The sequence below is a fragment of the Bidens hawaiensis genome, unplaced genomic scaffold, assembly GCF_021521415.1.
Source record: "Bidens hawaiensis isolate Kalapana, Puna unplaced genomic scaffold, B.hawaiensis_p1.1 tig00027329_1, whole genome shotgun sequence".
Classification (NCBI taxonomy): Eukaryota; Viridiplantae; Streptophyta; class Magnoliopsida; order Asterales; family Asteraceae; genus Bidens; species Bidens hawaiensis.
The window spans coordinates 19,309-35,656 of NW_027494420.1; the positions used below are offsets into that span (position 1 = coordinate 19,309).

Consider the following 16,348-nt stretch of genomic DNA (forward strand, 5'->3'; position numbering starts at 1 on the left):
TTACAAATGTCAAAATAAATATAAATTAAAAAAGAAGATAAGAATAATTTTTTTTTAATCATCCTGAACTTAAGCAAAGAATATGCTAATGAGATCTTTTCCTTCTTTTCTCATTCAAAATAAAATTCTAAAAATAAGAAACAAATCAAAAATATGAATGTGTAGATTTGACCTTCACTTAATCATTATACCTCGCTGAAAAAGAATAAAATTAATGATTTACGATTGAATACATTTAGACAACCTAAATGATCATCATCTATATAAAAAGAAAGTAAATATAAACACAAATAAATTAAATGTATAATATTAATCAAACGGAACTTGTGTTCACAGCTTACAAAGGTAAATTAAAAAAAGTCATTCTCATTTCAAGCAAAGAATCATGCTCATGAGATCGTTTACTTCTTAGAGTTTTTTCATAAAATAAATAAAAAAAATCCTAAAACTAAAACACAAAACACAACTATGAATGTACAGATTTAGTTTTCACTTGATTATGACCATAATACCAAAGATACCACTTAACAAACTTCTTCAACCCTGTCGCCAAATCCGTCGTCGGCTTATACCCAAGTTCTCGTCGAGCCAAACTTATATTCGCGTGTGTAAACGGAACGTCACCATTTCCAGGCATATCCACCACATTCTTCTTCGCCTTCATCTTCAAATTCTTCTCCAATATCCCAACCAACGCTGGCACAGTCACCGGTGAAGTATTCCCTAAATTAAAAATCCTATACGGGGCAGACCCACGTTTCTTCCCACCCGACCCGGTACTTTTCCCCGCGGTATCCAACGACGCGACACACCCTTTCACAACATCATCAATATATGTAAAATCCCGCGCCAAGTCAACCCCACCTTTCCCTCGGTACACTGTTATCGGTTTACCCTGTAAAATATTCTTCGTAAACGAAAAATATGCCATGTCAGGCCGGCCCCACGGCCCGTAAACCGTGAAAAACCTTAACCCGGTTATCGACAACCCGTAAATATGATTATACGTATGCGCGATCTCCTCCCCCGCTTTCTTCGTGGCCGCGTACAACGAAGCGGGTTGGTCCGTCTTATCCGACTCGGAAAACGGTACCTTCTCGTTTAACCCGTAAACCGAACTCGAACTCGCCCACACGACCGCGGGTTGCGGGTTCGCTTGCTTACATTGCTCAAGTAATGTCACCAAACCCGCAATATTACTATGCACATAAGAATTAGGGTTTTCCATGGCGTATCGTACGCCCGCCTGCGCAGCCAAGTGCATGACGTGCGTAAACCCCACAGTATCAAACAGCTTTGCTAACATACGCCGGTCATTAATATCCGCTTCAACAATAAACACCCCCTTAGATTCCAGCATATTCCGGCGAGACCATTTCAGATTCCGGTCATAATAATCATTAAAGTTATCAATCCCGACGACACCGTCACCTCGCTTCTTCAACGCGAGCGCCACGTGTGACCCGACAAACCCGCCGGTGCCGGTGACCAAAACCGACAGCCCGTTTTTCCGGCGAATCTCCGCCGAGGAAATAACCCTTTTCTCCCAGTGGGCCCCACGGGACAAGTACTTGTTACCGGAGGCTAAAAAGCTTAAATACGACGCCGTTAAGGCGATTAAGAACAAAGCCCATAAGAACATGGTGCTGGTGGAGGCGAAGCACCGGTGGAAAGTCCGGCGGTCGGACTTGATCTTGCCCGGAGTTGACGGCAGCAGCTGATCTTCCATTGTCGGTGAAATTGAAAAGTTGGTTTTGCAATTGAGGTGTTGAATTGAAGGAAAGTGGGTTCAATTTTGGGAATTGGTGGTGATCTGAAGGTAAGATCGAAATTAGGGTTTTTTCGAGCGTACCTGAGGGAAGAAGAAGATGGGTGTAAGATTATATAGGGAGAGTATACGCGTGAACGGGTCGCCAGCTCGAAGACAGAGGGAATTTAGAGGGAGTGAAATTGTAAATTAATATTATTATTATTATTAAATTGAATGTAAATGAATAATATTATATTGGGGGAAACTAACAGCTAATAAGAGGTGTTAAATTCAGTGGACTGAACTGAACATGGTGCCCATGATTTATTAGAATAGTAATAATATTAATATAATGAAGTGTGTTAATTAATGAAATGGAAAGTGTTTATATTGGTCAAAAATCTTGTTTTTGTGGAAAAAGAAAAATAATTTCACCCTGTAAAGATGTAGTGATATTATTAGGGAAAATATTTAATTGGATATGGTTTTATTATTATATACGCGGTTGAATTAACTTGGATATTAAATGAGTTTGATTTGTATAGAATTGGATATGTTGCTTTAGGCAATGTGTTTATAGGTTTTTTTTTCTTTTATAAAGATCTTGGTATATGAATTTTTAATACTAGTTTTGGTATTAGTATAAAACAAGAGATTGGCAAAACTGGGATCAATTTAACATGGAAAAATGAAGGAATTCCAACAGTTTCTTAAATCATATGAACATAACAATCAAATTCTAAATAACAAAAATGAAATTGACCAAAATAATAAAAAGAGAGAGAGAGAGAAAAGGTTGACTTGAAATACATTATGGTAAGGTTGTTGTTTTTAATCTGATTGATTGTCTAAAGTCGCCGAAATATCTGTAAGTGTTAGGTTTACTCTACATAAAAGTGGAAAATCGATAATGACAGGTTTTACTTGTTGGAACTAAGGAAAGTATATGGATGAAAGTGGATGGAGCATGGTATACGCCTACGAGTGATGGGAGCGGGGCACTGAACTATTGCAAGCGGAGCGGGAAGAGCAACAGAAGGATAGGGCATCGGAAAAATTGTTTCGTTGATGTTGGAGTATCTAAATTGGGAGGAAGAAGAATATGATGATGTAGATGAATTCGACAGTCATCTTAGCGCCCTAGTGTTTCATCCACCAAAAATCGAGTGATCAATTGAGTCTTTAAATCCCTTAAAAGATTTATAGTTTTTTATTGTTGGGAAAAAATGAGAGGAAAAGAGAAAACTGAGCATTACTTGGTTGTACAATACGAATTAAAACATGTTTCAAATTGATTAGCAATTGTGTGACTAAAATAGTCAAATGTTGGTGATTGGTGAATAAGGAAAATATTAATCCAATCAAATTTCATATCTCTCAGCCAATCAATGCAAAGATCAACAAAGAATTTCATCTTAATGTTAAACTAGTAACTTGGTACCAAATAAACTCTATATAAATATGAAAATTTTACTGTCTATAAAAAAGTAGAACTTAAAATACATTACATGTCAACATTTTTTTAAAAATAATTTTCAATGTAAATTATTCAGTGAGTTTAAATTTTGACAAATACAAATAAAAAAGGTATGAGAAAAACAAAGTAGTCAATTCAGAAGCTTACTAGGTTAACCCGGCGTATGTGGCTTCTAGCCAAATCCAATCCAAACTAAAACATAATTTGTATTCTTTATCTCAATTCTCACCACACTCTATAACTCCTTTGGATGTTTTCTTCACTCCAAAATTATGTGTTGGAGTTCTAATAGTTCATAAATTTCGTGTGTTACATATGTGTGTTCATCTTTCTAACTTCGTCTAGTATGATTCACATAAGTTCATATAAACCAAAAGATAATTAGCATGTCTACCTAAGTGATTCATATTGAACACTACTTTCTGGCCGTACTTGCTAGACAAAAGAAGGAAAGGAGACCACAGGCTGATAATATACATGTGAACATGTCAATAGGGTGGGGCAGCTGATACGGTGACGCCGGTGGCCTCTTAGTCTAATAGCATTTGATGTTTATCTTCATCAAAGTAATGCGAGTTAAAGTTTCACAAATTAACCAATAAATAATTCGAGGAGTATATTTCAAAAGCTACTTTGGTTATCTTTGTGTTAATAAGGAAAAGTGGTGTTTTTATTTACTTAGGATTAAAAATTGTAGAAGTATGCACGTGCTTATAATTGAGAATGGTTCCAATTTGTAAAAAGAAAACAATATATCGGCTAGAAATGAGGCAACCGACATTTGTCTGCAACTCCAACTTTGGGCGGTCATATATATTTATATTTAAACTTAATAATATAATGTATATTTCTTGTTTCAGCACAATAATATTATAATTGATACATAATTTTGTTTTATATTTTAATTCCAAAAGTGTAAGATAGATGAAACAATTGGAAGTTATTTTGGCATAAATATATAAAAAACTGTATTTTGTTTTAATATAATAGTTTTTTTCTATAAAGTTAAAACATTAAGAATTTTTGTAGGTATAGTTGGTGTTTCATATCTTAAACCTTTATTAGGGATTTTGGTAATATAGCTCTAATAGTTTTGTTTAAGATGGCTATACCCTTAAGTTATCATTTTCTAATCATTATATACCACTTATACTTATATTTTTCTATCTAAACTCCAAAATACCATTTTTGCATATAACTTATTGTTATTTATATTCATAAATTCAAAGCACGAAACTTTTAAGTTGGTTTTACTACATGTAAGAGGGATAAAATTGGTTTGGAAAGAACATGGATGGGATGAGCTAGAGGATAGGAAAAAAAGGTTGAGGACGGGACGAGGGACGTGGGATGGAGAGAATGAAGAAACAATATTGATTTGACGATGCAACAAAGAAGAGTGTTAAGGAGCCGAACATGAGACATAATGTTAAAGAGCATGAACACTACTACAACATATCTGGACTAGGATACAAGAGGAGCGAGATGCATTCTCTCCTCTACCCTAACAATTCATCGCACAAAAGGGTATCACACAAAAGAGAATAAAACAAGAGCACTTTGTTTTGTTAACAAAACATCATAACATACATTTACTAATTGTTTCTAGAGTGGCTTTAGTTAGTTTCTTACCAAATTAAACGGTTATGATCTATTCATTTGAATGATCTATAACTTGTGTTTAGAGCTTTTATGTACAACATTCATGAAGTTCCAAATAAGTCTATATACCTTTCTAAATAGATTTATAGTCTTTTTATATGCTATTTAATCTTTATATGTATATTTATCTTTCTATAATTCCTAATCATTTCGATTAATACTTTAGATTCTTCATAAGAAAGCTTTAAATTAAATATACAAATTCATTCATTTAAAGGAAGTAAAAAAAGAAAAAGTTAAAGATGGAATATAAAAAGAGAGAAAAAGGAAAGGAATAAATGAAAGACAAAGAAAAATGAAATAATAAATACGTTTAAACTGAATTTTAACCGGTTTATCTATCCATCCATTCTTTTCGTTAAGAATTAAACCTTTAACTTATTATTCTACACAAGTACACATAACTACCTTACCACCCATTAAAATGGAAATGACGTTTGATGTTATTAGTACTATAGGTTTTGTATATTTTCATTAGATTATAGAAGAAATATATGTTCATAGAATAAACTTTCTAACTGCATTGATACTTTGATAGTTCACGTGGTAAGTTTGTATTATGGTTTCTCTTAAGTTTTTATAAAATACATGCACTGTTCACACTACCTACTTAGTCGTAACATGCTTGACGCATGGAGTGGATGAACGTTAAAAGATTTATGAGCAATTAGTGAATTACCTCTATACTTTTTAGTTAAAAGATTTATTAGCAATTAGTGAATTACCTTTTTACTCTTTTAACTCAGTCATTGTTCGCTCATTTAAGACACAAAAGTTGAGGCTCCAAGCATTAACACATCCTTTGCCTCTGCGACTGTCGTCACGCAATAGCAGGTCTATGCGGCTGTCTACACTGCGATTCTCGAAATTTTCTTAAGCTAACATATCATTTTTTAAAGAAAAAAAGTTCACAAATATTTTGTGACTCCTTTAGCGTCTAGTAAGTGTGATGAACGATAAGGCATGATATCATTACTCATGGTAGAAATTAGGTGTACAAAACACATAATAAATAAGTCATTACACTCATCTATGTTAAAAGGGTATATGGTTAAAACCCATAATTACAAAGAACTAAGATAAAGGCATATGAGTAAAACGATTTTCTATTAGTTAGGAAAAAGTGAAATGCTTTAATTGTTTTTAGGAGAGAGATGGAAAGATGGAAAATTGAAAATGTTTGGTTTCTTCGTGATCTCGGATCTTTCATTTAAAATGGTGAATCGATCTTAATATCATTGTAGACTATGTCAGGGAATGTTTGCAAAATTGAACAATTTATATATGTTTCGTCATTTCAAATGGAAAAATCACTATAAGCACACAAGTTAATATTCCTTTAAACATATCATGATTTTATTTTTTGAAGTATGCAAGACAACTTTGTAAATAGTTTTTTTATGTTGCAATACACTTAACATTTTACTAAACTGGTGCCATCGAACGTCGGTACCAATATTCACTTTAATGGTTGTGGCTTCTATACAAATTAGTTTTGGTATACTTTTTAGTAGAGGTGGCAAATGGGTTGGGTGGGTCGAACGAGTCATGGATTGAAATGAGTCAAGGGTCAAAACGAGTATGGGTCATAATGAGTTTGGGTCAAAATGGGTCAATTAAAAAAAGGTTGTTTTGGTTTGGGTCGAAATAGGTTAGGGTCGAACCGGGTTTTGAGGGTTTTTTTTTTTTTTTTTTTTTGTTAACGAGAATAACGGCGGAAACATTTTAGTTTTTTAGATTTTTTGTTTTTTATTTATATTTTAAGTTATGATTTTTTTTATTATTTTTTTGAATTTTTTTTAGGGGTTTTCTATTAAGATAAAAAACCCTCAAAAAAATATTCAAAAATAATAATAAAAAAATTATAACTCAAAATATAAATCATAAACAAAAAAAATAAAAACACTAAAATGTTTCCTACGTTGTTCTCGTTTCATTAAAAAAAACCACCTAGAATCGAACCGAAACCGAAAGATTCGACGAAAATGAAACAAAGAAAAAAAAGCCAAAGCCGGACCACATCAATCGAAATCGAAAAAATCAATCAAAACGAAACAATAAGAATTCAAACCGAACAAAAAAAACTGAAAAAACAAACAAAAACGAGTCCGGAATCGACCAAAAAGAAACAAAAGAAACCAAAACCCAACACGTCATGGGTGAAAACTCGTGTTGGCTGGAAACCTGAACCGAACCCGTTCCAATCTAAAACCCGTTTCGTGCCGAAACCTGTCATATACGATAACCCGTTCTGATCCGAAACCTATCACATTTCCTTAGGACACTAACCCACATCGACCCATTTCTTTGAACTTGTCGACCCATTTTGACTCGAAAATAAAAGGATGGAATTTCAAATGACTCATTTTGACCCATTTATTTAAACCTTTTACCCAAACCAACTTATTTAACTTTTAAAATGACTCAAATTGACTCATTTGAAAGAGTTTGGGTCAAGATTGCCACCCCTACTTTTTAGGTATTTTTCACTATCAGTACGGAAACGGTATTATACCACAACATAACTTGCAAAACGCAATTTTATATTTGTAAGCTTTATTTGATTACGAGAAAATTACCTAAATAGCCCTTTTAAAGAGAAAGAAAAGCAAAAGTAGGCCGTGAGATTTAGTTTTCCAAAAATAGCTCTTGAAATCCAACTTCCACGTGACATTGGGATTTTCCCCTGAGTTTTCGTGGACCAATTAAGATCTGTGATATGTTATGCATTCCCACCTACCACACAAGTTTTCATCCCAAATCTGTCTTAAACGTTAATTTTTACATCAAATCTATCCTGATGAAAACCAACTTTAACGTGATGTTTCAAGCTGTTTCCGTCTCCAACGTGAGTTTTCAAATTTATGGTTTTTAAAGTTTTTTTGAAATTCATCTTCAAAGACGAATTTCAACTTCGGAGACGAATTTTGATTACAATTCAATAGACAAGATGAATTTCATAGGAATGTTCATTATCTTCTTCTATTATCCTTATGTTTTTTTTCTATGAACATTCCTATGAATCCATCAATGAGATAATAAACATTCATATGAAATCCATCCATGAGATAATGATCAATTCAACAACCATGTTCTTCTTCTCTCACTCTCATATGAATCCATCCATGATTTATTTTTAGATATATAACATTTAATTCATGTTGAAATTGAATAAATAGAATCAGACGGTGGCGGTTACGGTGACCGGAATAATGATGAAGGTGACCGCCATTAACTAATGATGAAGGTGATTATTCCGGTCACCGTCACCACCACCGCCACCACGGACATCCACGATATTGTTGTTAATGGCGGTGGTGGTGGCGGTGGTAGCGGCGGAGGAACATGGTTCGGCTCAAGTTTCATGGTGGTGGTAGGTGGTTGTGGTGGTGTCCGGTAGCATTAGAGGGCGGATGAAATGTTTGGAGTTGGATGAAGAAGATGATGAACATGATTTTTTAAAAAGACAAAATTCAAATGAAATTCATCTTTGGGGATGAATTTCAAAAAAACTTTAAAAACCATCTTTTTTGAAAATTCACGTTGGAGACGGAAACAGCTTGAAACATCACATTAAAGTTGGTTTTCATCAAGTTAAATTTGATGTGAAAAGTAACGTTTCAGACGGATTTTGGATGAAAACTTGCGTGGTAGGGAATGCATGACACATGACAGATCTTGATTGGCCCACGAAAACTCACGGGGAAAATCTCAATATCAAGTGAAAGTTGAATTTCGATGATTATTTTTGGAAAACTAAACCTCACGGGCTACTTTTGTTTTTCTCTCTCTTGAAAAGCAATTTTCTCTATTATAAACCTTGTTTTATGTTTTATTTTTTTTATTTTAATACCATCAAAGTCAAAACTAGAATTCTCTATTATAAACCTTGTTTTATGTTTTATTTTAATACCATCAAAGTCAAAACTAGAACTTTTTGTCTACACTAGTAAATTAAGAGGGTCCAAGGAACTCTCAAAATATAATATATATTTCGTAATAACTCCTGAAATAAATTTTACAAGTTCAAACCCGACTCCACTAGATTGAATACAACTTCTTAAAACAAGATATCAAACCCGTAATTTTTGTACAACAAATTTGAATTAATAATAAACACAAGAATAAAAGTTTTAGGTGAGATCTAGGGATGAAATCTAAAAGATGTTTGAATTAGAGGATGAATCTTGTTAATTGTAATGAGAATCGAGATGGCCACACGTGAAAATAAATGATTTTTTTTCAACTATAACCTTTTATAAAAAACAAAAACATCGAACAACAACCGAACAGCTTCCTCCACAACCCAAAGAGCAACCCAAAACAACGAAACATCGTTACATAAGCTCAAAATTACACCATTTCGACCAATCTAAAACTCTATTTTTACACCAACTTTTTAAAAAAAACCAAGCGACTTTATGTCTCCAATGATATCTTCAATAATGACTTCTTTGCCTTCAAACATCTTTCCGTTCCTAGTTTTTCAGATTCTCCAATAATAAGTCACATTTTGAGCGAATAAAAATACAAAAAAGAAATAATATATATATTTTTGAACCTTTAAAAAATACAAAATATTTAAATGAGTTTAACGACAAATGCCTGCAGTTAGCCAAGTCCAACTTTGGGCGGTGGATATATAATAACGATATAAATTTACTATAAATTTATTATTATATAATACAATTAAAAAGTTGGGTGCCGCAAAGTCTCGATTTGGTCAGTTTCATTTTTGGTTTGTTTTAGTTTCGGTCCGACCGAATGTTAATTTTATTTTAGTTCTGGTACCATAACGAACGTGACAGAAATCGACTGAGTTCGAGTAGACTCAAAGCGTTTTGTTTTAATTCTAATACCATAACAAAACTGATAAAATCCGGCCGTTGCCGATTTCGTTTATTTTTTAGTTCCGATACCGTAAAGAACGTGACATATTCCAACCGAATTTGTGTAGACTCACCGTCCGGGATCGACAACAGTCGGGTTTTACTAACGCCCAAGTTTTACCGGCCGACGCCACCCCATTGGTCCACCTCAATTTTTTTTTATTTTGGTTTTAGTTCCTGTACAATAACACACGGAAACAAAACCGACCGAATTTGCGTCGATTTACCGCCTCAGCACTTGCGACCAACAACACTTGGGTTTTACCATTGTCCAGGTTTTACCGTTCTGCCTTGGCGCAACACGCCAGGTAAAACACTAGTTAATAATAAAATGTAATTTATGTCTCAACAAAATAATAGGTTTGTGATTCTCATATTATTTTACTAAGATAGTACCCGTGTTAAACACGGATGAAACATATATAAAACGTAATATATATGTAAAATCATATAAATTTAATGAAATGAAATTGTCGTGTGTATATATATATATATATATTAGTAAAAACCCGCGTGATGCGACGACGGTGACACTTCACAACATTTTTTATCACTTTCCTCCCATAGGAGTTTTCATGAGCCGACTGCCGAGCGAGCCATGGCAAGCTTGGCTCAATTTTGAAATAAGCTAAAATTTTGAGCTCGAACTCAGGTTCGTTTTAATTTATAAAGTTGGCTTCATTAAAAAAAAGAATATTTTATAAACACATACCAACCAAATCCAAATAAGTCCATAGTATGTTCAAATTAATACATAATACACATATGTGTAACCGAACACAAAAAACTATAATACATAGCAAGTTCAATTCAAGTTTAAACTAATACATAACATGTCCAAACTTATTTAAACGTTTAATAACTTGTGAAATGCGAAAGAAATAACGCGTATAGCAAGTTTAAACTATCTCGTCCCTAGCATGAGCAATTTACACAACCGCATCGGTTGCCTACATTGTTTCTGATTTCTTGGATCTTTGGATTTGGCTCTGAATTACAACTCAGCTGTTTTTCCAAAGCATCTCCATTATACTATATCTTCATTCTCTACAAGATTTCATTGAATCACTTAACCAAATACAATGGGATTTCAAATTCAATATATGATGGAATTAACATAATCTTGGTGGCACAAAAGAAGATTAACCTGAGCATAAACCGTCTTGAAAAGCATTGAACACTTGCAGAACAAAATCCACAATGGTAACAGATATGTTAATTCCAAATGTCTATGCGGTTGCACGGATAACGATCCCCCTCATACCCTGTAACAGCTAACAAAATACAATAAAAACCATTTTAACCTCTCAAACAACAAAAATAGAGCAAACAAATAACTGCAATTATGATATTACTTAAGAAGATATGAGGCAAATCTAAGATCTCGTTATAAGTTAACAAGTTATAATATTATCAATAAATAATTGGTAGTAGCTTTTTGAAAACAAATGCATCACATACCTGATGCGTGCGCATTGGCTTTCTGAATCGAAAGGTTTTCCTTATCTGACTACTATCTCATTTGTATCCGGGATCAAAAATACAGTAGTGTAGTGAATCTATTTCCACCGGCGTGTCCAAATAGTTGCCGCCTTCGCTTGAAACACCAACATCATCAATCAGTGTAGTGAATCTATTTCCACCTGTATTATATCATCATACACACATATTTTAAACCCGGTTTGGGAGAACTTGGTTTCAACTCGACCCAAACCAAAGAATTGAAATTGATTTATACCGGTAGTAGACGTCTATATAATGGAACCTCATAGTCTGCTATCTGCATATGAAACTTTCAAGACGCCCTATACCGAAAATAATAGTACTTTTTTATTTGAATAAAGATGGTAAATTTGATTTAATACCCCCCAAATACCATTCTCAAAGTCATATCAAGCGTCAGCCCACTCACAATTCTGCTGAAATATGTTCTGTTTAAATAGAATTCAGTGAACTTTACAAAAATATAATAACAATTACAATAACAATAATAATAATAATACACAAATAGCTTTAGACAAGTTTTAACTCCCATTAACTCGACTATACTAACTACAACCACAAGCAACATGTGTAAATGCATAATCAAACACCCATATTAACATGTTATCTCCAGCATAAGCATGCTTTAGAAGAGAATTAAAATGTAAAAAGGTATATTCGTTAAAAGAGCATATTCGTTAATTAATCTGCTATTAGAGAGATTACATGGTTTAAACCTCCTATGGTTATTACTAAGATCACAAAAACGTTATAATAGAGTGCGTACTGTAATAAATTTTCAACTGGAATATTTCCATAAAAGAACATGAACATTGACCTTTAACCCCTTGCATGGCGCCATTCACTACACACTAAGCTGAAACTTCATAGACATGCCTGGTAGTTGTTGCTCTTCCAAACACTATGTCTGCAAGAAGGATAATTAACTCGTTAAAAATCATCCAAATTTTCAACAAATCTAATTAGCAACCATCAGATTATTATTATTATTATTAAAGATAAACAATTAGTAACAAATCAACACAAAACCTCAAACCAAAGTAGCAAACTAATAAATAAATGATACATGGAGATTTAGCAGACACAACCCCTTGACATTCTGGAACACCAACAAAGAATCCTTTAACTCAATAACTTTAAGCCTTAACACATGTGTCATCCCAAATTGACCTTCTGTAGCAGTTGTAACATGCAAGCCACTACAAAAGTCATTTGTTGTGGTACATCATCCTCTCAGCCCATTCCATCCAACCCACCACTAAAAAGGTTGTCCTCAAAATATTGAGGTAAACCACGAAAAAAGATCTTCCAATTGATTAGCAACATCGTCCATATTCTTATTGTTAACCCGTGAAGAAAACCTTCACTTTTCTTAAAACCTTGTTCTTGAAGCGTTTGAGTTGCTGCGAAATCCTGCAACGTTTGTTACAAGTCACATTAGAAACTATTCATTCATACACAAAAGTATTACTCAAAATGAGTTATTTAAAGTCACTCACATTATAAAAAGTTGCATTTTCAGCCGCTTTATGACCATCATGATCAGGTTTCATAGCAGCTAATCCACTGGTTGCAAAAGCCTGCATATATCTTGAGAAATACTCCCCACACTACTACCCTGCTTCAACAAACAATCAATAATATTATACACACATTGCATTCGATACCGATAACCATAAGATCTTCAACTATTAACCTTTTGCAAAGACGACGCAAAGTTCATTCTTCAACTCTTTAAGCAACTGAATCACCAGCTGTTCATGCACTGGCTCATCGCTCTCCCTGCAGATTTAAACACAAAATCCCTTAACTTTAACAAATTTTCATTTCAAAATAAACAAAAAAATGGCAATAAACGCAATCAACAATTTAGCGCTAGATTGAATTTGCAACAACATTACACGATAACATTCAGAGCATTACCAGAAACACTTTATTTTAAACCCTACATTGGAATATGCAGATCCCGTGTTCATATAGGCTGATTCATTGACTTGTACCTCATGCTTCATAAATTGTAGAACTCTTAAATTTAAGAAATGTCTATTTTGCCCATCCTATATGTATTTTAATATAGTATAGATATATAAAATTTTACTTGAATTAAAAGACATCATAACTTATTTTAATTCAAATGCAAAAACATACGGAAAAGTAACAAAGATAAATGAGATAAATGAAAAGTTAAAACATTTTATAATTTATACATTGAGTACAATAAGCAAACAAAGAAAATTAGTCTGCAAATAAAAAAAAGTCGCCAAATCTTAAAACATAATAATAAAAACTTATCATTGTCTTTATTTACTAATCAATAAATGGTAATCATAACCATTCTTTTTGCCACCTTCTCCAACTTAGGAGTTACAAGTTTAACATCATATGCCATTTTTCCATCAACTCCATATTTAACAACACCACTAAATACATTGCTCTTCTCTTTCACATTGATGTTTTACACTTAATTGCTAACAGCTAGATTCATCTTCAAAGTCAGACACATCCACAAGTTTTCTCTTCAGTTTATCATCAAATGATATAATTGATGACTTCTTCAAATTATTTTCATCCTCAAATTCAAATTATGATTAGCATTTGTTGACTAATAAATGAATGATATGTTTTCATTATTATGTTTTAATATTTGGATAATTTGATTGTTTATATTATTTTGTTTATTTGGAGACTGATATCCTTTGTATGTTTATTGTACTCAAGGTTATTGACCTATAGATGACACATGTAGAAATATAAACAATGTTAATTAAAAACACAAGGCGGGGGGAAAGTAAGATTATTGTTAGTGAATATAAAGTATGGACAATTTGTATAATATGATTTACGAATAACTATTCAAATGATGATTTATATAATTAAAAACTATTAATTATTGTAATTTTGGATATAACATACATGAGACAGAAAATGAAACTAAAAGGATTATACATACATTAACACACCCTTAAGATATCCTACTAACCATCATAACATTAATACAACTTCATAAACCCAAACAACGTTCCAAAATTATTTAGAATACTAAAACATATACATCTAGTTTCAAATCATTCTAAACATAACCATGATCAAAAAAACTTTACAAGGTGCATCAAAAGTAACATATCATCCAAAAACTTCACCATGTAGCACATCAGCATCTCGGGTTGGGTAATGGTCAACCAAAAGAAGGCAAATTCATTCACAACTTGCCATAACGAATAATAGTTAATTAAAAACCATTATGTAATCTTCAATTTGACTGACTAATTAAAAACCTTAGCATGTTTAAATTAAAGTCAAACAATCTTAATACAAAATTTACAACAATATATCATGGTGCATAAACACATGTTAGACATTTGTATTATACAAAAAATGTGCATCATAATAACATAACTCTGTAATTATCATTATCTTATAACTGTGTTATCTTAGATGGATGGCTGGTGTGGTACCAACAACTCGCCGGAGTTCTTTACGCGGCTTCGATAGTTTTAATTTTTCTTAGGTGAGTCGGTTTTAGTGGTGGCGGCGGAGATTTCTAGCAATACCGATAGGTGGGAGTCTCATGCGATTTCATGCACCATAATGAAACAAAATCCACAAGAAACCATAACGAATAATTCACTTAGTTGGAAACTCTTTGATACCGGTTATTAGTAGAAACCACATACAATTGATGGTGTGGTGGTTTGGTTGTGATCAATGGTTCAAGGTCGTGGTGGGGGTGACAGTTATTGTTGGGTGCAAAAAGAGAGTGAAGTTAGGTTAGGGCTTGAAACTTGAGAAAGAGTGATAAATAGGGGTTGAGTTTATGGGAAGTAAATAAAAAGGAAGAAATAATAAAAAGACACAAATGTCCCTTATTTAACAATGAAAATTAACAGGGTTAGTGATATGAATGATATTAGCAATGGTTGGGAGACCTTAATGGTTTTGTTGCAAAAAATAATATTTTTGGATGAAAATCACAAAAGTAAATAGACCTTAGAGATGATTTTGACACTTTACCCAAAACTAAATGAAATTAAATCTCTAACCAATCACAACTTAAAATTATGCAAATGAATCCAAAGTGGTAGCGATGGTGTTCCATATACCAAATATGTTTCAACCAATCAGACACACACACACAATTATCCTTTCGTATGAACCTATTCCGCTTCATGAAACCAAATTCCTTAATCTATTGACATCTGATTTGCTAGGGGAATTTTTTGATATGAAACCGATGCGGAACCCGAAGGATGCCGCTAGTACCTTAACATCGCATCGGTCGCTACTAAATAGAGTATATTGCATACGTGTGATGATAAAAGAAAATATTGTTGCCATCCTAGTCTGATGTACATGCATGGGTATGAATGTTTGATTGTATGGATAATGGGTTACCAACAATATCTTGGGCCGGTTCAATGTGCTATAATTTGTGTATGTCATTGATAGAGACCAAAACTGAGATCAAAGTTTGAAGAATTAAAAACTAACCAAGTACCGATCCAAAACCTATAACTTGGTTTGACTGAAGTCTTGGGAGTAATAGTTCAATAACCTAGTTTGAATGGTCTAAACTAAAGAGACTACACATTTCCTTCACCATCCCATCCCATGTCTTCAATATCTTTAAAAAGAAAAAAAAAACTTCTAAAGGACTACCTACCATTTCGTTACACCAACACTATATTACATATATAAAAAATTTACAGTGACTTTTAATATATAAAAAGCTATTATTTTTCTTCCATCAAATTATGCGAGTGTATTAAAACGTGAAAAATAATAAAATAAAATAAGTGTTTGTGAATAAGATAAAGATAAAAATACAATGAAATGAGAGAACTTTTATAAACTAGACATGAATTTTGAAAATTATAATTTTTAGTTAAATTATAGGATATAATATGTGATGTTTATGCTCTAACATCTCTGGTTTTAGATGTGCTTATATCTCGAACAATATATAAATATTTTTCTATTAATAACATTTTAATTTTGTATTGGCTGATTTAAGTAATGTTATTAAAACAACGATTTCACTAAAACAAATAGCAAATATGTAAAAAACAA

The 16,348-nt window shown here is 32.8% G+C and overlaps 1 pseudogene; it reads right to left on the bottom strand.

Annotated features, from left to right (window-relative positions):
- Positions 1-354: 354 nt before the first annotated feature.
- LOC143575270 (UDP-glucuronate 4-epimerase 1 pseudogene) lies at positions 355-1,827 on the bottom strand (annotated as a pseudogene).
- Positions 1,828-16,348: the final 14,521 nt, after the last annotated feature.